The sequence below is a fragment of the Pleurodeles waltl genome, chromosome 10, assembly GCF_031143425.1.
Source record: "Pleurodeles waltl isolate 20211129_DDA chromosome 10, aPleWal1.hap1.20221129, whole genome shotgun sequence".
Classification (NCBI taxonomy): Eukaryota; Metazoa; Chordata; class Amphibia; order Caudata; family Salamandridae; genus Pleurodeles; species Pleurodeles waltl.
Genome location: NC_090449.1, coordinates 950,555,954 through 950,578,156, shown reverse-complemented (window position 1 = coordinate 950,578,156; position 22,203 = coordinate 950,555,954). Strand labels below are relative to the sequence as shown.

The following is a 22,203-nucleotide window of genomic DNA, read 5'->3' as shown; positions in this document are numbered from 1 at the left end:
TGGCAAAATAAAATGTATTTGTCAGCTGTTGAGGACACTCTTCTCCAAGCTCTGGATGGTTAAAGGTGAAGGTGCTTCCTCTAACAGATCTTCTTCCTGTCCATCATGCTCTGATCCTTCTTGCTTTTCTTCTTCTACCTCCTCTGAGAAAATATGTGCTTGCTCGCTCTCCTTTCAATCACTCACTGCTTTCTCTAAGTTAGACTGCTAGCTCTGCTGCCAACCCTAAACACAGTCTCTTGACTCAGAGTATATACCGCAGCCATTTACTGTGCAATGCAGACAAATACATTTTCATGTTCCTGAAATCAAGATCTGAACATTAACCAAAGAATTATGCTAATTAAAAACTAAACATTAAAAATGCACGTTTACCCCTCAATCTAAAAACAAGTGTTTATTCTTGACTTGTAAAGCTTAAGAGCATTTGTGCTGCATTCATATGCTTGAAAGTGAATTATTAATTTGGTGGATAGTACCCCAGCAATGTAGGCAGCATAATTCTAGATTATAACAGAGTTCACTAAGCAAACTCTGATCAACCGTTGGTAGTTATGGCACAAGCAGCAAGAGTTTCACATCCGAAACATACAATAGATTCAAGTAGTACCAAACAAAATTAAAGTCAAGAAACAACAAAATGAAATTCTAAAAATAAATTAAAAATATCAAGGAAAAATTACTAAAGCAAGGTTTCATTAAATGATGAAATCAGATTAAGGGAGCCGGAGTTGTGAATTTTAAGAGTTTATAAGTCGGAAAATGCCTTTTGTAGCAAGAAAAACAAAGAAAGTTACCAGCAAACTCTTTGGCCAGTGGAGTCAGGGGAATCAATTACTTTGCATTGTGGTACAAACAAATGCTTTCAATATTCCTCGTGCTATTCTGGGATTTTTCAGTCAGGGTTCGAAAGGTAATACACACTTCCCAGTCCTTAACAAGAGTCCCATATTCTTGAATATGTTTGAAAGGTTAACCTGGGTTTCTATCACAGCTCCCAGGCTTCAAATTAAGTCTCCTAGGGTTCAGACCTTTCACCAGCTGGGTTTTCCACTAGGTCTAGTACAGTCCATTTCCATCTGGGAAGCTGGCCATCCCACACCAGATGGAACCCTTCTTCATCCTTTCGTACCCCTGAGGCAGTGCAGGATATGAGCCAACTGACTGTTGTCTAGTGCCTAGGTCTAAGTCCAGAGCAGGGTGAGCCTCAGTCCACTTCTCAGGCAGAATCTTCCTTCTTCAAATTCTTCACCAGGTCCAGACATATTCTGATAAACTGCTTGCATGATACATTTTTTATCTAGGGCCTTAGCTAGAGGTTGATGGTATTCCTATGCTTAATCCTTAGTGAATTCCCATTATCAGCCATCTACTATTTGCTGCAGTTTTTGTCTCGTCTTCCTGCAAATGCATTATGCAAAACGGCATGCCTGGTCTCACTATTTAGAGTTCCTAATTCTCTCCCAGGTGCTGCCCTATTATTATGAGGAATCACACTGCCTTATTGATCTGAGAAAATGATTCCTCCCTACTGGGAGTGTAAACAAAAGTCTGGGAGGTCTTCTCTGAGAAAAGGTTTTTGAGATGAAAGTCTCCTCCTGGCAACACCACATCAAAAGCCTTGCCCCAGACTGTGCCCTTTGTTTGGGCTCCCATTCCTGCCTACTCCCAATTGCCACATTTTGAAGTACAAGACTTGTAATTATCCCTTCCCCATCCTTCTGACTTTCAGATGCAGTTCTACTGTTTAACTGGCACAGAAATGTTTTAAATTTTATAAAGGTTCAATCACTGTTAGAATGAAAGCCCACTGGAATGGGTTTAATTTGAGAATTCAGGCAGCACACAACTCCTTTGTCACTATGATATTATAAAGCTCCCTAGTCACTATATTTATCAGAAATCTATCTTCACCATTTTGATAACTATTAAAATAAAATGTAAAGAAACACTTAAGTATTTTCCTGGCCAAAATCATTAAAATATACTTTTTTAATTTCCAAATCCTTGTTAAGGATATTCAACATGAAAATAGACTTTTATTCAGAATAATGCTTTCCATAAAATAATCTACTTTTCCCTCTAAATAAAAATAATAGTTTGAAGCATCCAGGCCTTTGAGCAGCAATGTGTAAATTCTAGTTCTTTATCTAATTTATAAAAGTCTTTTTCCTACATGACTAAGGGCCCAGTTATGATTTTGCTAGATCTCCATGTTGACGGCCCTAAAAAGACATAGGATGTAGACAGGCAGAACAACCGCCTGCCAAAGTGCTAACCACCAGTGGCACGGTGGTCTGCTATCTTGGTGGCCCATACTTTGGTGCCATCAGTGCTGCGGCCATCCGCTAAGCCTATTACAAACACACAGTCAACGTGGTGGTCCTCATGTGGCGGTTAGCCAACGGCGTCGACTAACGCAGCATGTGTTCAGAAAAGCAACAGACAAATGCCCATTGGATGAATTGAAAAACAACACAACTGACAATCATGGGCCCAGTGGACACATCTGCAAAGCACACTATAAAACACACCCCTTCACAGACCATGATCCTTTGCATCTTATCTGCAAACAAGAGTTGATTTCTGCCCAGGGAGATAAGGCACACAGGCCCATATTTATACTTTTTTAGCGCCGCATTTGCCCCTCTTTTCGACGCAAAAATGGCACAAACTTGCAAAATACAATTGTATACAATTGCACCATTTCTGCGTCAAAAAATGACGCAAATGCGGCACAAAAAAAGTATAAATATGGGCCACAGTTTTTTTGTTATCCCCAAAAGCCCTTTCATACACTTTTCTCCATTTACTCCCCACATCACTTTCCTTTGCAAGTACCTCCCTGTCACCCACTTTGATTCCCCACCATGTCACATCTCAAAAATCCGTTTTTCAGAGGATGAGTTGAGAGTAATGGTGGATGAAATCATAAGAGTAGAGCCAGAATTGTTTGAAGCACAAGTCCATTCGGTCCTCAGTAGGAAAATGGAACTGTGGCAAAGGATCATCAACAGAGTGAATGCTGTAGGCACCAACCTGCGCACTAAGGAGGACATTAGGAAGAGTTGGAACGACTTGAAGGGCAAGGTGCATTCCCTGGCCTCCAAGTAGCAGCTGGAGGTCATCAAGACTCTGAGTGGCCCTCCTGGTGCCCCATTACATGTCTTTCCCTGGAGGAGAAGGTCTTGACCATTCTGCATCCTGAGGGCATAACAGGAATACCTGGGGGAGTGGAGTATGGTAAGTTCTAACACAGAAATTGTTGCAAAACTGCAATGCCATGCAAGGTCACAGTTTAGCTTTTGCCACCATCTCACTCATTGACTCTAACAACATTCAATACCAAGAGTATCTGAGATGTAAGACTGTCAATGTGTATTGTTGGACCTATCACAGCTACCAAGGCCCATCATATCCCATAAGTTGGAATGGTGCCTGTAAGGTTTTCAATAACACAAATCCATCCCAGGACTCATGGTATGTCTTAACATGTAAATGTATGCTCCAACTCTAATGCAGTCTGGCAACAGATATGTAATACCCAACATTTGTCAAGTGTTGGGAAGTAGAGTGAGTGAACTTTCTGAAACTTCCCAGGAGGCCCTGTTTCTGTAACTCCAACTACCAACCCTGTGCCCGCTTGCCCCAATACATCTCTTAATGAACTCTCAAATGAAATTTACTCACCTGGGAGTATACCATTTGTCATGTTCTAGAAAGTAGAGGGAGTGACTTGACTGCAACATCCAATATGCACTGTGTCTGTAACTCCAACCACCAGGCCAGTGTTCACTTACTCAAGTACACCTGTTAGAGAACTTGTAAATTAAGTTTACTCACCTGGGAGTGAGCAATATACAGATCATGCTCAACTCAGAGATGTGTCTGTCTACCTAGTTACATTTTGACCTGGTATCCCAAGAATAAACCATTGAGGACAGGAATGACACCTTACCAAGTGTGTACATCAGTATTCCTTAGGCCATAAGCTGCATCAGCAGATTGGTAGCAGCAGCAAGCACATTGACACAGCACTGCACACATGAAGACTGTAGATACAGATACAACAAAGTTGAGTGTTTGTCTATATCACACTCAACTAGAACTCTGAATGGTCAAATGCACATGTTGCCCCTTCTCTGGGTTGGCTTCACGGTTGGTAAGATGTAATTTCCTTTCCCTCATCCAAAGTGCAACTGATAAGCTGCATGAGTCTAATAGTTTAGGCAAGCTTCACTCATGTCATGTCAAATACTCCTAAACCATGGTAAGAGGCACAATAGACTAAGCTACCACTTAAGAATGTCCCAAGTCTCTAATTACTGTAACACAAAACCTTTGGAGGTAGATGTAACACTTCAATCAATAACAATGTACACTTTTACTCAACAGGTCGAGCTGGCAAAGCCTCTGGGCAGACCTTGTCCACCAACTAGACTCACACTCCACCCCAGGATGAAGCACTCAGTGATAACTCCTTTACTTGTGGATGTGAAGGACAGTCCTGGCACATCTGGACAACCTAGTCAGATGGCAACAGTGAGTCTCACTGTGCTCACAACAACACCTTCCAGCCCTGTTGCGTCAACATCATATGCAACAATATGTCCCCTAACCTCTGTACCTAACACTGTTCCACCCATCTTGTGATCCCCAGCCCTGGATCCCGAGTTGCAATCCAACACTCCTGACATTGATGGTGCAGGACCCAGTTGAAGAGGGCACCCTGTGCCAAGGGCACAGACTCGTGAAGGTAGGGTGTGTGGGAGGGATGGTATGGACCAGCGGAGTAGGGCCACTGGGGCTGTTGTCAACCAAGATACCATCAGCCAAGTCTTCGGGTTCTATCAGGAGTCTGAAGGCTTGATGGGCCAGGTGTTAGCAGAACTCCGGGAAATAAAGCAGATACAGAGGGACATGATCCAAAAAATGAATTACCACAATTCAAACCTAGGCACCCTAATAGGGGTGCTGAGGGACATCCACACAACCCTGAGCAGTGCTTTTCAAACATTATCACCCCTTTCTATGTGCCATATATCTCAAGGCTAAATAAACCTGCAGCAGCCACAGGAAGGGAGGGCCTGTCAGAGGCACAACCACCCTTGGACACTCCCGCCTCTGCAGCAGCTGATCTCCCACCTCGCAAGCATTGACTTCCATGCAAGAATCCAGGAGCTGTAGATAAAAAGACACCCAACACTGCCAGCAAGAAACACCTTCCTTAATGTCCTCCTTTGTGTGCCACCCATACACTCAGTAGACTGATCCTGACCCACATTCCAGTTCCAGTGGGAAGTGTACTCTGGCCTTTGGGCTTCCAGTGGTGTGGCATCTACTCCAATGATCTCATTCACAATGACTGACCCCTTCACTGTAAATTTTTGTTTCTTTCTGTCTCAAATTATTTTTCTGTATTAACATTGTAATAAATTTGCCTATCAAAAACTCATTGTCTGCTGTCTTAAAATTTACATTAAACTGTGTAGATATGTGAGACCATGTGAACCATACGATGGACATACAAGGTACTTGTGCAAGCAGGGAAATGTGTCCAGATCGGTATTACAGACCATTACAAAACAACACATACACACAAGTGTCTTGTTTCAGAAGAGATTGTATTACGTTGTTTAGCACATAGACTGTTAAGATATCAGAAACATAGGAATTCAGACATGATCATATCAGACTGTGTAGGCCACCAAATATACTGGAACAGACCCCAATAACATTGTAGGAAAGGACATAACAGACATTGGGGGTCATTCTGACCCTGGCGGTAAATACCGCCAGGGCCGGGGTCGGCGGTAGCACCGCCAACAGGCTGGCGGTGCTCCGCCGGGCATTCTGACCGCGGCGGTACAGCCACGGCCAGAAGCGGAAAGCCGGCGGTGTACCGCTAACTTTCCGCCGCCCATGGGAATCCGCCATGGCGGCGCAGCTTGCTGCGCCGCCATGGGGATTCTGGCACCCCATACCGCCATCCAGTTCCTGGCGGTTCACCCGCCAGGAACAGGATGGCGGTATGGGGTGTCGTGGGGCCCCTGGGGGCCCCTGCAGTGCCCATGCCAATGGCATGGGCACTGCAGGGGCCCCCGTAAGAGGGCCCCACAAAGAATTTCAGTGTCTGCTTTGCAGACACTGAAATTCGCGACGGGTGCAACTGCACCCGTCGCACCTTCCCACTCCGCCGGCTCCATTCTGAGCCGGCTTCCTCGTGGGAAGGGTGTTTCCCGCTGGGCTGGCGGGCGGCCTTTTGGCGGTCGCCCGCCAGCCCAGTGGGAAACCCAGAATGACCGCTGCGGTCTTTTGACCGCTGTACGGTCTTCTGGCGGTTCCCGCTTGGCGGGTGGCTCCAGCCGCCCTCCATGCTTAGAATCAGGGCCATTGTCTTGTTAAATAGGCCAAAATTGATATGATTGATGTAATCAGCTGGATCCATATCCCTAGCTCTCAAAAGGAAGCCCGCCTCATATAATGCAACACCCACACAGATGGCACTACATCTGTCCCTGGTCATTAGGTCATTACTATCCAGTGCTACTGCATCTGGTGGTATGACACAAACAAATGTCAGTGATGTGCCACAATGAAGAAACATATTAACTGCTTTACACCGTTCAGACAAAAAGAGTGTTTAGCCAATCCGAAGGGGAGCTGACATGATTTTGGCCTACAACAACCTTTTTACTGACCACATGATGACACACACGAAGCATCATGGCTATCACACAACAATGGACAAGTTCAACTGAGTCTTCGGCACTTCCATCCTGTCACTGTGCAAGGTGTCTTGACACAGGTCTTCTATACCCAAAGTGTGAAATATATTCCCAGGACCTATCCCTGTCCACTTTGTATGTCCCAACAGCACGATATACCTGCCAGTGTCACAGCTCTGAAATGCCCAAATAAAGATCTCATGGTGAAGGTACCTGAACAAAGAACAAAACAAGAAGTATAGTTATGAAACCGTACATATGACACAAGTCACATAGCAAACGTCTGGAGAACAAAGTATATTTGAAAAATCTGACACAAACAAAGTAATATCATCAAAATGTGAATGTGTCAAAAGCTTCCTCATCAAAAACCCTTTGGCAGATTTTGCCTCAGCATCAGCTTCCTAACTATTTCCAAAAATATACTCATCACAACTACGGTTCATTGTACAGTGAAAGTAATAACATCTCATTACATACTTACACTCATGAGAAGAAACTGTTGATGAGATCTTATTGCAAGTCATCTCCTTCCTCTTCAGCACTATCATCTTCACTAGGAATTTCAGGATTCTCACCCAGTGGTACAGCTGGTTCCCCGACCTCTGGGATGTAAGGGATATTCCTCCACAGGATGATGTTATGGAGCATGCAGCATTCCACAGTGAACTGACACACCTTCCCAGGTGAGAAGAGAAGGGCTCCCCAGTCTTGTCCAGGCAGTGAAATGTTGCCTTCAGGTGCCCAAAAGCCCACTCCACTGCCCACCGTGTTCTTCCCTGGGCATCATTGAAGCAGACTTCCGATGGCGTAATTTGATTCCTCAGCGGTGTCAATGACCAAGGACGATTTGGGTATGCTGAGTCTCCTGTTTTGGAATGAGACATGAGTGTCACGAGTCACTCACTTCATGATTGTAGCACCTGCCATTGCACACACAAAAACAGGACAGATATGACTTACCAAACAGCCAGGCACTCTCTGGCTGCAGTTGTGACATCAACTGGGGTATGGTGCTGTTCCAAATTAAAAAGGAATTATGGGCTGAACCTGGAAAGCGGGCACAGATGTTTGAGATAGAGATCTGCCAAGCAGATAACTTGCACATTGACAGAATGGAAGTGCTTCCTGTTGAGATAGACTTGATCACTGGCCTGCGATGACACCAAGGCAATATTTATGTCATCAATGGCTCCCACCACATGTGGAAGTCGACCAAAACGATAGAAATCAGCCTTCACATTGGCTAAATCTTCATGTCTGTGGAACATGATATAGTTGTCAATGTGTTTCATCTTTGCTGATAGCACGTCTCTTAACACACCACTGATCATGGGTTGCAATATACCACCAGATATGGCCACTGTCTATTGGAAGGACCCTGTGGCCAGGAAGTGTAATAGTGCCATGATGTTAACAATGGGTGGTATGCATGTTGGATTAGTGTTTTCAGGCTTCAGATCTGGCTCCAACTGATGGCGTAAAACCACAATACTTTGCCTATTGAGACAGAACTGTTTGATGATGTGATGTTCTTCCATTGTTTGAAGGTCTGGCAATAAACAGTATACTGAAATGTGTCTCCTCCTCCCTCTCCCAGGGTACCTATTTGTGAAATTAAATGATTGGGAGCATTAGTCACTGTGCCCACACCAACATATATGATAAATAGAACCAAAATCATTTGATAAAGCATTACTGACTTGAAAAAGCATTACCACCCATTACACATCAAAGCTGTCTACTACTCAAGGGCCGAATGTGAGCCCTATGGTTGTCTACACATGTGTCAACAACATGGATCTGGGCATCACCCAACTACATTCTCCTCATGTGTCCCTCAAAATGTAACAGTCTGTTCCGACCGCCAAAAATACTGTCATCTCCAGTGGACAGTGCACCGCCGTAATATTCCATCTGTGACCAGCAACACACTATACTGGTAATTGTGTAGGAGAACCTACACACCAAAGCTGATTTAGATTGTTTGTGATAATCAGACAAATATATTGATGTTGTGATGCATTTAACAGGGCCCAATACTTTATATAAAACCGCCAAAATGGTGAATGCCTGACCTAGTTCACTGAACAATAGGAACCGCCCGTGACTGCCGGTGGAAGTTGGCCATGTGGTGGGCGGTTTCAACCGTGGTAGACACAGTCATAGGCTAACCTTAATGACTGTGATGGTCATGGGCCAATGGCTGTGCCAGTTGGCGGCGATGATCGCGTACATGGCATGCATGTACGCCGCATATGGCTAAATCACTCACTTGACTCCTGACACTGCTGCCATCAACACTTTCATTTCAGCTGCTGTGTGCTGCCTCTGGGAGCAATCATGCCAGGCCAAGCAGGTGAAGTTGCCCCTGCCTTCTCTCGTGAGGAACTGGAGAGGCTCATGGAGGAGGTCCTTCCCTTGTATGGTCAACTCTATGGATCTCCAGAGGAGCAGGCAAGAACCTCATAGGCATATTTGACTCAGTTCAACAACATCCTTTCCTTCCTCATAGGCTACAATGTGCCTCTGAGCGCCAGTGAGGATTTTTGTGCCTGTCGTCACATTCTGTGTTCCCTGCAAGGGGTGCACATTGAGCAGGTAGAGGAGACAAGAACTCTATGAATTTCACATTACCATTGTGTTATGTGATAAGCCCTAGATCCTCCTTCTGTTGCATTCACATATATAGGTAAGGAAACTATACAGCCATACAATAATATACTTTCATATATGGTATTTGTAAATGTAAAACAACATGTATGTGCATTACATCATAAGCTGTGTATGTATACTGTATTAGTTATTTGAGGATCTCTTTGGCAATGTGTATAGTCCCTCAGATCACTCAGCCCACATCTGTCCTTGCCAAACTGTTGTATGAGAACCATGTACAACTCACTATGCCCTTCAGAGTGCAACAGAACCCTGAGCCCACTTAAAGGATGGGCACATGATGTACTGTCATGCATGGAAGTGATGGAAATGTGTCATGTAGATTCTGTATGCTCAGCCTGCAGAGTTCAGGGCCTATTAAATGTTTCTCACAGTACGGGACAAGGACCAGGCTAGGGTATAGTTATTATGCAACACTGGCACCTAGCCACTCCCTGTAGACCTGCAGACTTAGATGTGGCCAAAATGAGTCTTTAGTGGTGCGACTTGGCCTCAAGGCCTTTGTACACTACCTGCACTAGGAATGGGTCCTAGTGTAACTCCCTGACCTGCAACATATTTGCGTTGAGTCTCATTGTCAACATGTGTCATTGACTTATGACAGGTCCCTTACTCCCACAGCTCTTTTGTCACTATTCCATAAGTCATATTTGTACAGAATAGGCGTATTGCACAAGTGACAAACCTACTGTGTAGAAAGTTGGGTGATTCAGGGAAGGGCATGACATATGACTCATTACCTTGGTTACATGCAACCAATCAGACCAAACATACCTTAATATGTTGGATGCCATCTCTGTAGGATTGCCACATATGGTAAAAGGTGTGTTCTGTGCTTCAAGTACATACCACACAAACCCACTATGGAGTCGTATGACATTACATTCGGTAGCCCACATGTCCACATATGCACAGGGAAGATACTTTACATGCCATCCATGGCATCCCTTTCACTGTCCCTTAAGTCTTAGAGCATAGTCTGTACCATGGTAGTTGTATGTAGGGACTGTATGCAGTCAGTCAATGTGGTTGGATGTATATGTGTCTGTCCAGTCAAGCCCAAAGAGTTGACCCTTGAGAAGGTTACAATGGTCTTTTGTTTTTCACTGTGGCTCACATCACAGTACATGTTGCTTAAGCCTGGGCAACCTGATGTCAGTAGGCTTGCTTAGTCAGTGTAGGCCATGAGCAGGGTGTTGGGTTAGTCTGCAGATTACTCAAAAAGTGTGTATTTATGCCCCTGTACTCATCAGCATGTGTGCTTTACACATGTGGTGTAATGACAATTACAAAATGTTTGTGCTTGGTGTTTCAGAAATGTGTGTGACACAACCGATTGGCCACAAAAATGGAATTGTAAACTTTTCATTTGCCTATTGCATCCATACAGGTCAACACTCATCAAGGGATTTGGAGAGCCATCGTCTGGAAGGTGCAGACCCTGGGGGGTTCATACACGGTTGAGCACCCACTCTCGTAAGAGGTGGGAGGACTTGAGACACTGGGCCCAGGAGATTGCGGAGGTCCTGCTGGGGCTATCCTCCCAAAGTGGGCGGGCACATGCCAAAGTTTGACCCCCACTGATGGCCTGCATTCTGCCGGTGGCCTTCCCACAGCTTTATAGGTGTTTGAAGGGAGCACAGGACCTACAAGGGGGTGAGTCCTGGGCATATTCCTTCCTATTACATTGTCAAGTTGATGCATTAGAGTCTGCCATCTCACCATGAAGATTTAGGATAGGCCATGTGTGACAAAAAAGATGAGTAATTGTTTGTGTAGGTATGGAAGTTGGTGCATGCTGATGTGCCTTGCCTATTGGCCCAGTGACCTAGGACACAACAGTGTATAGTCCACACCCAATTTACTCTCCAAGGCCAAAACATGCCTGAGTACAGTGATCAATCAGGTCATATTGTTTGTTTTTGTGGGTGTCATTTGTCCCCAACAGTCCACGTTTAATCAGTGTGTCAGCCCCAACAACATATAACATGATGTAATAAACCACTGTACTCAGCCATGTGTTGGCTCAAGTGAGTATGTTGGCATCTGTCCCTCAAAGGTCACTTGTGTTCCATGAGTCACATTTGCTGGTGCCTCACTACTATCTCTCATGTGAAGGTGGCCATCAAACAGGTTACTAAGGGATGCTACATGAGCCAAATCATGTATGGTGATAGTTTGTCCTTCTTGCTCCATGAGTATTGTGATTGCACATCTTCACCCATGCAACTGGAGTTGTCTATGATTCAGATTTTCCTGTGGGCAACTGTTCACAGTGCATGTAGAATGCATGCAAATGTTGGGGCTACTTTGCTGAAGCTTGTGGCTGGGAGCTACTGTACATTATGGTAATGTTTGCTTAGTGTGTTCAGGCACTTATAGTGACCCTAATTGTCTTTGTAATTTCAGCATCAGCACAGACAGCAGAGGAGACAGGGCCGAAACCAGTGGGGAAGCAGCTGGTCAAGGTACATCCAGTCAAGAGACATAAGACAGGGAGGGACACAGTGAGCCAGAGGGTGAGGCAAGTGCCAAAGAGGACACACAATCAACATCTTCAGCTTTGGATTCTTTATTTAGTGGCCATTCCCAAATGGTGGCGGACCCATCAGGATATGTATCTGTTCCATCCTTGTCTGCCACCCCCAGTTCCATCTCCACTCTCCATGTTTCTCACCATCTAGTTGACTGTGCCCGCTCACCCAAGAGGGTGGGCATCTCCTTTGCACCAGGCATCTCACATCTTGACCCTGTTAACCTTGCTGCACTGAGTAAAGAGGCTACTGACCTCCTGAGGCGTATCTCCCTAATTCAGACTGCCATTCTGAATACCATCCAGGTGCAGGGAAGCCAGCTTCAGCATGTGGTTGAATACCTGGAAGGCATTTATAGTGCCATTTCTGGCCTACAGATATCTTTTCAATCTCTGACATCCTTATGGACAGCAGCCTTCCACCCCCCACAAATCTACCCCACCACCTACCTCTTCCCTATACAGTTTCCCTTTTCCCCTACCTGCTCCAAGCACGCACACACATCAGCATGCACCTACCTCAACACACACAAGCAGCACACATAAGCACAGGCACCACAAGACACACAGGCACACAAGCACTCAACAGTCACTCACACAATCCACCACCTCACCCCCATTGACCCATAAACCACACCCACCTTACCCACAGACACGCCCCAACACCCACAGACATATACACCACACCCAGCATACCCCCAGACACCACCTCACCCAGACCTGCACATCACACACACCATACCCACAGACACTATCACAACACCCACGGACACACACATCATACCCCCAGATACCATCTCAACCCCTACAGACACAGACACCACTTCCATCTTAGCTGTCACCTCCTCCTCAAAGCCCCCCAAGAAACACAAACGCTCTCACTCAAACACACAACCGACACCACCCAAACCCATGCATACCTCAGACACACACACACCAGCAGCAACACTGACAGCCAAGCACTTCCCCAACCTCCCAACCCCTAATCCCTTCAGCAGACCCTACCCATTTTCCCAAAGAAATTTGCCTGTTTGACCTTACCCTTAGCCCTGTAAACCACCCCTCACAAAACCAAAAGGACCCTGCTCACATCACAACCCATCCCTTCCACGTCTAAGTCCTTCCCTGTCACAGCTGCCCTGCCCACCCTGAAACCAGTCACATCCCTACTACCCTCAAGAAGAAGCCCACCCCTCCCAAAGTTAAGGCCATCCCTCCCAAAGTGAAGCCCACCCCACCCAAAACCAAAACGTCCCGTCCTACATCTGACCTCACCTCAATATTTTTAAAGATCATTTTAAAAATATCCCACACAGAGTAAAACTTTATTTTTATTTAATATCAATTAAAATATAATAAAAGTGGTGTATGTTATTAATTTAAAATATTTTTACAAAAGTTTAATTTAATTTTAGACTATTGAGGTGCCTGTCAGGCCCACTTGATGCCCCTTCCTGTGGAGGTTCCTATGCCAGTGGTCAGTGAGTCAAGTTGTGGTGCACAGCAGTGCACATGAACTTGTATTTGTGGACTGGCCATTGACCTTAACGCATATTTAAAGTTATGTTAATAAACTCAAGCTGTTTTGGGTTACACATTTGTCCTGCCATTACTTTTCTACCTTTCTGCTGTTCCTGAGTAATTTGTGATGTATGCATATAGTTGTATTTGATTCACCCTGATTGCAAATCATTGTGCTGTGGTTGGTGCCTCCAGGGCACAGGAGCACAGTGAGAAGTCCCCCCAGGGCACAGACAGGCACCGGCTTTGTAGTGCCTCTCATCGTTGCAGCACCGGGTGGCCTAAGGAGTGGATCATCACTGCGCTGCTGCTAGAAAGATGGCAACCCCCAGGAAACCGTGAACCTTAAGGTATGGCTCGCGGGCAGGAGGCTTCATCGGAGATCCCCGTTCCTGCAGGGCCCACTTACTGCTTTGGTGGCTCATGGGCAGGAGGGAAGCCTCATTGAAGGCCCCCATTCCCACTGGGCCCACTTACTGCTTTTGTGGCTCGCAGGCAGGAGGGATGCCTCATCGGATGTCCCCGTTCTCGCTGGACCCCCTTACTGCTTTTGTGGCTCATGGACAGGAGGGAAGCGTCATCAGAGGTACCCGTTCCCTCCGGGCCCTCTTACTGCTTTTTTGGCTCACGGCGGGTAAGAAACCTCATCAGAGGTCCCTGTTCTCACCAAGTCTTTAGCAGTTTTATTGTTATTAGGCTGGAGGGAGTGACCCCTGATGGAGGTACCGGGTCCTGCTAGGCTGGGTAAGTACTTTACCACAGTCATGGTGTTTGGAACACAGGACCTCCTTCCATGATTTAGTGACTGTGGAAGGGCTTACCGCATTGCCTCAAGAGGGTTGCAAGTGCATCTGGATGTGAACAGGTGTCCAGTTTGCCCTCATTATTTTGCCTCACTCGCATAACCTGACTACCCCTTGATGTTGTTTTTTGACTTGTTGGTAGGGAAGGGTATATTTGCAGGAGAGTAATGCCACATGAAGTTATGACCTGCCATATAGGAATGTTTCTTTGATAGGTACATTCAGTGTGAGCTCTGGGTACTCATGATAATGTGTTTCCTATGACATGTGCATTCTTGGTAATAATGGTAACAACCTGACTACTGCTTATGTTGCAGGCTAACAAGTTACCTATGTGTTTTATGTGACTATTGGTGGCTTTTACAGAGTATTAGTAACTGTGTGATGTCCTGACAACTGCTTGTGTAGCAGGGTAATACCAACATGTTGTGTTTGGTCTACTGATGTTTTGTGCAATACAGTTTATTTTTATATAACTTGGTGTTGTGTTTCCATTATTAATTTATTGTGTCATATGTGTTGTGCAATCACTTTACACATCGCTTCTGGGATAGGCCTGACTGCTCGTGCCAAGCTACCCAGGGGGTGAGCAGGGGTTATCTTGGGAGTGTAACTTCCCCGCCCTGACTAGAGTGGGTGGGTTCTGCCTGGTTTACGTGCATACCATAGCCAACCAGAAACCCCATTTCTAACACCCTGAAACTGGGATGTGCAGACGTGTGGTTTTGTGGAGTGTGGCGGTGCAGTTTCAGCAACCTGCCCAAAGGGGGCATCACAGGGCTGTGATTGGGTCATATGTTGTGTACATCCCTGACCCAGGACACACAAGACTATACTTGGTCCACAGAGCACAGCCCCCATACCTGGATGATTGCAGTGCGTCGATTTGTTGTGGTGTTTGAGGACATGGGTAGGTGTTTTGTCTTACCGTCGGTTGCATCCACAGCGGTGTTGATTTTGTGCTCCATCTATCAGCAGCAGCAATGGCAGAATGTGACAGGATGTGTGACGCTGCTTACAGGTGAGTTCCTGCCTTATATGCCTCTGTTTTCACCAGCTGGGACATGGTGTTTGGACTGCCACAGTTAAGTCAGCAGAAGGCAACATCATAATCTGTCCAGTGGAAACACTCGCTTCGACAATCTCATTGACCTATCTTGACCTATCTCACAGCCACGACAGTCTGAGCTGCCTAGCGGTGTCAGCTAGACCACAGCGGTCTTTCGTCTATGGAACCACATGCATCATAATACGGTGGTCGGACCGCCAATCCGACGGTGGTCAGACTGCCGCCGCCGTGGAGGTCCATGGACCGCCAAACTCATAATAAGGTCCCAAGTACTTTTCTTTACCAAGTTTTACATCTGGGTTTGTTGGTGTACAGTGACAACCTAAAGCCCTCTTTTGCCAGTCATTTATGGGGGTTTTGTAAATGTGAACTGTCTCTCACACTTGAAATTTCTGATGCACTTTCTGTGCAACCTAATATGATCCTATTGAAACTTTTAAAAAACTAATTTGGTTTACCATATTTTATTTCACGGTTTAAGGATAGAGTATAAACACCAAATATCAGTGTCAGGAAGTGAAAATACCTGTGAAAACAGATCTGCAAATATTAAGTGATCCCTCAAATAAGATATGGTCCTATAGATTTTTTATGTATATTATATAATTATTATATCATTCACAATAAACTTGATCACAAAATAAAGCAAAATTAATCTTTCAAAAGTTTGTTAAAGAATTAAATAATGCTTAAATTACTTATGCACAAATGTTTTCACAAGATTGTGTACATATTTGACAAAATGTAAATGTTGATGTAGGTGAGATTTTTTTTACGTATTCTTTATTGAAATATTCTTTATTAATTAAATACAAATATTACATACTCTTTTAATTTAATTAATTAATGTGCTGTAGCATTTTATTTCATTATTTGCAGATTAATAATAAATACTTTACATTATTTTACATCTATGTTTTATATTAAAATATAATAAAAGTGGTGTATGTTATTAATTTAAAATATTTTTACAAACTTTTAATTTAATTTTAAATTTAAATGTTTGTAATTGAATGCAAAATTAATATAAAATAGGTATTAATTGTATGCATTTTTTATCATTTTTTTTTATGGCATCTTAGTTTAAGTCCATACTCTTTTGTGTTCTCTGGCAATGTGTTGTTGTACCTTTGTGGCACTGGATTTACACTCAGACTGAGCTGAAGTACCTTTATGACTCTTTTTGGGCTTACTCTTTTCTGATGAGTGTTTGTATTTGAACATCCCACCTTAGAGTGTTTTCACCCCTTTTTTAAACTACTTCTTATCCCTTGCTAAAAGGCTCTTATTATGTGTAAGTATTCCTCATGTTCCAGATATTCCTATGTCCATCCCACATTTACTACTAAAATGTAGACTAAAGTTTCTGGAGCTCTCGGCATAGAAAGGTAGGAAAGGGGGAGGTGGTGATCACCACATGTAGTTTATTGAATATAATTTTATAATACTTGAGAAGTAGTACTAAGGAGTTCCCTATGTGTGCAAAGTTACTAGCACTAACGCTACACTCAGAAATCATGATACAGAAGCTCCACCACCTTTTTCGAAGGGGTGCAGACATGTAACTCTACCTAGGTGCAAGTGTACACTCTGAAATGTTGAAGAGCAAAATAGAGCAGAGTTACACATAGATTTAGTAATAAATATACCAATGGGTAAATATACATATGTTTATTTATCTGTATATTTATCTTTGTCAATTGGCCCCATAGTACTGCACAGCTATCTTGTAGTAGAGAGACACATTTCTAAACTTTTCAGCCTAATCTGAAAGTTTTTTTGTATGTGTATTGAGGGGGAACACACCATGGAGAGAGATTCAGTGATTCCATGGGTGCTGATGTGTATGTGAACAAAATGCTGATTTCTACGTTCCTATACTATCAATGCAATAGACTCTTCAATCCATAGCAATAAACTATGGACAGGACCCTAAAACCATGTACTGTGAAATTTTTCAACACTTCACATTCACCCAATTCAGAAGAATGCAGATCCTAATGTTTACTGCCATACTCACTTGTACACTGTTGGTAGTTTAAATTATCTGAATACGTTTTCTATTCATCCAGATAACCCCCATTAGGTAATGTCTCTGCCTTGGTTCAAAAGCAACACTTAAAATACAAGGATGTGAAAGAACTATTAGAAGATATTTTTTTCTTTATTTATTATCAGGGAGGTTTTGTAAACCACTACATATTAACTAGAGCGGAAAGAATAAAGAATGCAGTGGATCATAGGAAGGGGAATTGAGGCCCAGTTGCAGTTGCAGTTTGGTTTTCAACTGTTTCATCAACTACATGTTATTGGGTTAAGATCCAAAGTTCAGACCGGGTGCATTTCAGAGTCACAGTCCTTGTTCACCCACTGATCTTCTATGGTGTTTCATACTCTTGAAAGATTGTTGGCTGATACAATGGGCTGACATTGAGTGACAAGCTCTGACTGGAACAAATGAAGTGTCATTGTTGCAGGTAATCATGGCCTTTTCCCTACTTTGCATTATGGAGGGTGCACCAGACCTTAAATCTAATCCTGCTGACCACTATAAGCCAAAGGAGTACTTTAAGGCCAAGTTTGATGGGTCCTGGCTACAAAATATAATGCATGATCTGGATCCCTGTTTCTGGAGATTTAAGAGCCTGGCAATGCTACTAAGTATGTATATGTATGTATGTAAGTGTATATGCATGTGCACATGCATGTAGTATCTCTACAGCAGGAATGCAGCCAAAACACAGTGGAATGCTGTACAGGCATTAAGACATCAGAGAGAGGAGAGGTGACTTGTTTGTGGACTATTATTGCGCTGTGATGTAGGTTTCTAGAAAGAACAGTAGTTGTAGTAGTTGATTCATCTCAGGGCAAGGGCTCTCTCGACCTTAACTATGTGCTCAGTGTGGAGAAATGGGACCCCACCACTTGAACAGAAAATATTGCACCTTCGACAACATGGTGCCTACACTCTTTACAAACAATTGTTTTTTTTATTGATCTGCACTATACTAGTCTCTTTTATTGCTTTTGAGGTGGTTTTTTGTACTTCTTTATTTTTAATTACGTTTCTATAGTTAAATTACATACCTTTGCCGATAATTCCCTATTTCGTTTCACTCAACAAAGGCCCATATTTATACTTTTTTTGCGCTCATTTTTGCCGCTTTTTGACGCAAAAGCGGCGCAAACTTACAAAACACAATTGTTTTTCGTAAGTTTGCGCCGCTTTTGCGTCAAAAAATGACACAAATGCTGCGCTAAAAAAAGTATAAATATGGGCCAAAACGTGTAAGAAAATGTTAATTAATAAAAACAAATACGATTCACCACTACTTATTAAATGCAGTGTTTTATATATAGTTTTGAGTGCTACGTGATCCTGTATTGGGTTAGTGTCATTAGGAGTGCCACGGCTACTGCAGTAAAATATTCTCGTCCTCTTTGTTAACTAAACTGAACTAGTGCAAAGTTGCCAACTATTCCCTCTACGAAGTCACGGCACTCTTTCTTCAGCAAAATACACTGGAAACGATTAACCCAAAAAAAGAGGAAGGCAATTTTCAGCTTCCACGCCCTCCAAAATAGGATTACTTTTGCATGTCATTTTAAATATAGTTAAAGTTTAAACGGCCCGAACATTCATTGTCATAAACATATGATTGCCCTGCATTCGACATTTTTCTCTTTCTGGCATGAAAATAAAATGTGACACTGATGGATGTGGTGCTTTCACCGTTCTTGGCATGTGCAACCCGGCATTCCTGCCCATAATCTTGGCAAGACATCCCCACTTTTTTGCTTCTTTGTGTACACTTTTCCAGCATAGCTCGGCATGGAATTAGAAACTTGTTTTGTGGTAGACAGAGAATGGCAAGGAGAGGCCTTAAATTGTGACAGTCAGCCCGAAGTAGTAATTTCTAAAGAAAGGTATGTTTATCAGTTCGTACTTTAATGTATCGGTTTTTAGTTTCGTTTTAGAACGCTTAGGTAATGCTAAACTTAGTGGATTGTGTTGAAAATACTATGACTAATGAAAAAAAAAAACTATTTGCTTTTGAAAACAGTACAAACGCAAAACAATGCATGGAAATAATACAGAAAGTGCATGCATGTACACATACATACCTTTATTTATTTATGGACTTTATGAAGCACTATAGATTTGCCCTGTTATGCTGCTTTTGAAGAACATTGTACAAGGAGTGTGGGAAAGACAAATTGACCGTCTTGATGGACAGCTGATGTGCCCTCTTTCTGTTGGGGCTGATGAGAAAGAATGGAATCCTTCAGTGATTTTTCTAGTTGCAAGTACAGAAAGATAGGCCTTGTGCCTGAGGGCCCAGAGTAAAGTGCCAATCATGGGCATTTGGTCGGGAGATCGGAGAGGTCTTTGTGTGAAAGGACATTGTGTTGGAGGTGAAGAGCTTCTTTGCCTTGAGCTCTAAGAGCTGTATTTTGAAGTAGCCCTACAACTGTACAAATTTTGCCCAGTCTTAAGGTGTGACTGGGTGATAAGGAGGTTAGATCCCTGCACATGGACAGCTCTCTTCCCACTGGCCTTGATGTAGGGCTGAGTAAACCACCTTGTTGTCAGAACCCACTTCAGTGGTTTGCAGTACATTACAGTCCTGAAAAGATTCTGTAATGAGATAAAATCTTCGGGTTCGAGTTTTGATCCAAGAGGATGATGATTACATGCCTCTTGGCTTTTTCAAGGACACTTACCTTTTGGTAGGCATGTATTGTTAGTGTTAGTGTTGATGATGAATGGAGTGTTGTAAATATTATATTTTTCCCTTTTATGGGCTGAATTCCCTACCGAGGGCTTTAGTTATAAAATAAATACTTTAAAATATATATCCTGTTTTCTAGTGATCCTTGATTTTGTTATTCATTTATGAAAGAGGGTTTGGTGTTCTGCTAACTGCTCTGGCCGTGACTAATGAAACTAATCATTAACTAAAAAACATATTACACAAATATTGCTCACTGGGCTGTGTATGAGTCGCAGTCCAACTTGCATTCTGAATCGAGTTCTAAGTAACAGAGTCCTTAGGACCAGGGAAATCTAGAAAACTGAGCTCTGCAACTCTGGAAAATCTAGAGGCTGCATAAGGAGTTTAGGCTATTAGGACCATGGTGGCAACATTTGTGCCTTATATAACCAGTGGTGCAAACAGTTTTTATTGTTTTGTGAATCATGGTTGCAAGCAAACTTGTTGAAGAGTAGTGGTGGAGGATTTTCATGGTAGTGTCAGAGAAAGGTGTGGAAAAAGCACAAGTCATATTGTTGATTCTGTTGCAACACTTGTACTTCTGAAGAATGACATAAGCTTGCTGAATAGATCTTTGGATGAAGTTGGCATTGACAGTGCAAGCTTTTGCTATATGAATCTTGCGTACAGATAACTTTAGCTCTCATTGTTAATCAGACCAGTTGTACTCATACTGGCTATTTGGGTCCAACCTTTGCTCAAGGTTCAATGGCTTTTCTAGTTTATCTCAGTTCCCTACACTTGATTTGGTTGATTTTCTCCCTAGTCTTATGTTTGTACCACCCAAGGGCCATTTAGCCTCATGGTGTTTTGATTGGTCTTGTTGTATCATTCCACTGATACTATCATGCTTTGCAGTGCATAAAGCACTATTTTCTATCTCTTACAGTTTTGCCTTCCTGCTTTCGACAACTGCACTATTTCTTTATGTAAATGTCCACCTGACTCACCTCTACAGCATATATTTGCCTCCACTTATTACAATCATTCTAAAATGACTGCTGTGTGTGCCTACACACTCTTATACGTGTACAGTCACCAACACATCTTAGATTGATTTTTTTAATGCTAAAAAAATCCATTTCAATTTGGCTGCGAGGCATACAGGATGACCATCTAGCAATGGATTTCGTTTTAAACAAAATCCATTCCACAGGGACCACTGTGAATCCACATGTATGAAGAGGGGTCATCTTGAACTGTGTTTTCTTTTGTTTTTAAAAAGTCACTTTACCAGAGAATGTCAGTGGTACTGCTTGAGTTCAAAACTGTACTATCTGGGACATAGGCCGGCTCTGAATAGACGTTCAGTCACTTGCTGCTTTATTCACAGTGGTTGTCTGAAAGCACAGTCCTATCTGGCAACACACTTTACTGGAGCATTAACCTTAAATCTCTTGGATATTAGGAGGCAGAGCAGGCTGCTGAGGATAGAGGTAATGAATGTTGCTACCTTTTATATTGACAGTTACTTCAAGCATTTTCTTGGCCACATTCTGTGGTCCAGGGGACCTCATGGGGTTCCGTGAAGCCTGTTTAGGGGGTCCGTGGCTGCCTAGAATATGAAATAATATGAAAAGACTACTTCGATTATTATAATTAAAGAAGTAGCATGTAAAATTGAAAATGTTAAAGCTTTCTGTCAATGTGAATGAATTTTAAATTGGAGGCTAAAAATTAAGTTTGTATCCTCAGAATGATTCCTGAGAGCAGTGCAAGTGTATCAAACGTAATGAATTATGAATGATGAGTGGCTTTAATTGATTTTAGAAAAGTTCCAACCTGGCCATTAAATAAAAATGTAGATTTTTTAATGTGCTTCTGAATGAAATATAATATTTCAAAATGTGTGTATTTGTTTGATGAATGTTTGTTTCTGCATATTTGTGTATTGTTTTGCAGTTCAAATCATTGAAATTGTTTAGGCCAGGAACTTAATGGGATTCCTCAGATTCCAGTTATAATTAAGTGAGAGTCCACTGAAGTCAAAAAGCAGAACCTCTGCTATAGATGCCTTTTCACTTTTCCTCAAGGGCAGTGAACATGTGGTGGTTAACTCTTTCTTCCCATTTAGTCAACCAGAGAGCTACCTGCTTTC

The 22,203-nt window shown here is 43.0% G+C and overlaps 1 protein-coding gene across 1 annotated transcript in view; it reads right to left on the bottom strand.

Annotated features, from left to right (window-relative positions):
• SLC39A12 (solute carrier family 39 member 12) overlaps positions 1–22,203 on the bottom strand; it is a 340,836-nt gene that overhangs the window by 260,820 nt on the left and 57,813 nt on the right. The window lies entirely within an intron of this gene.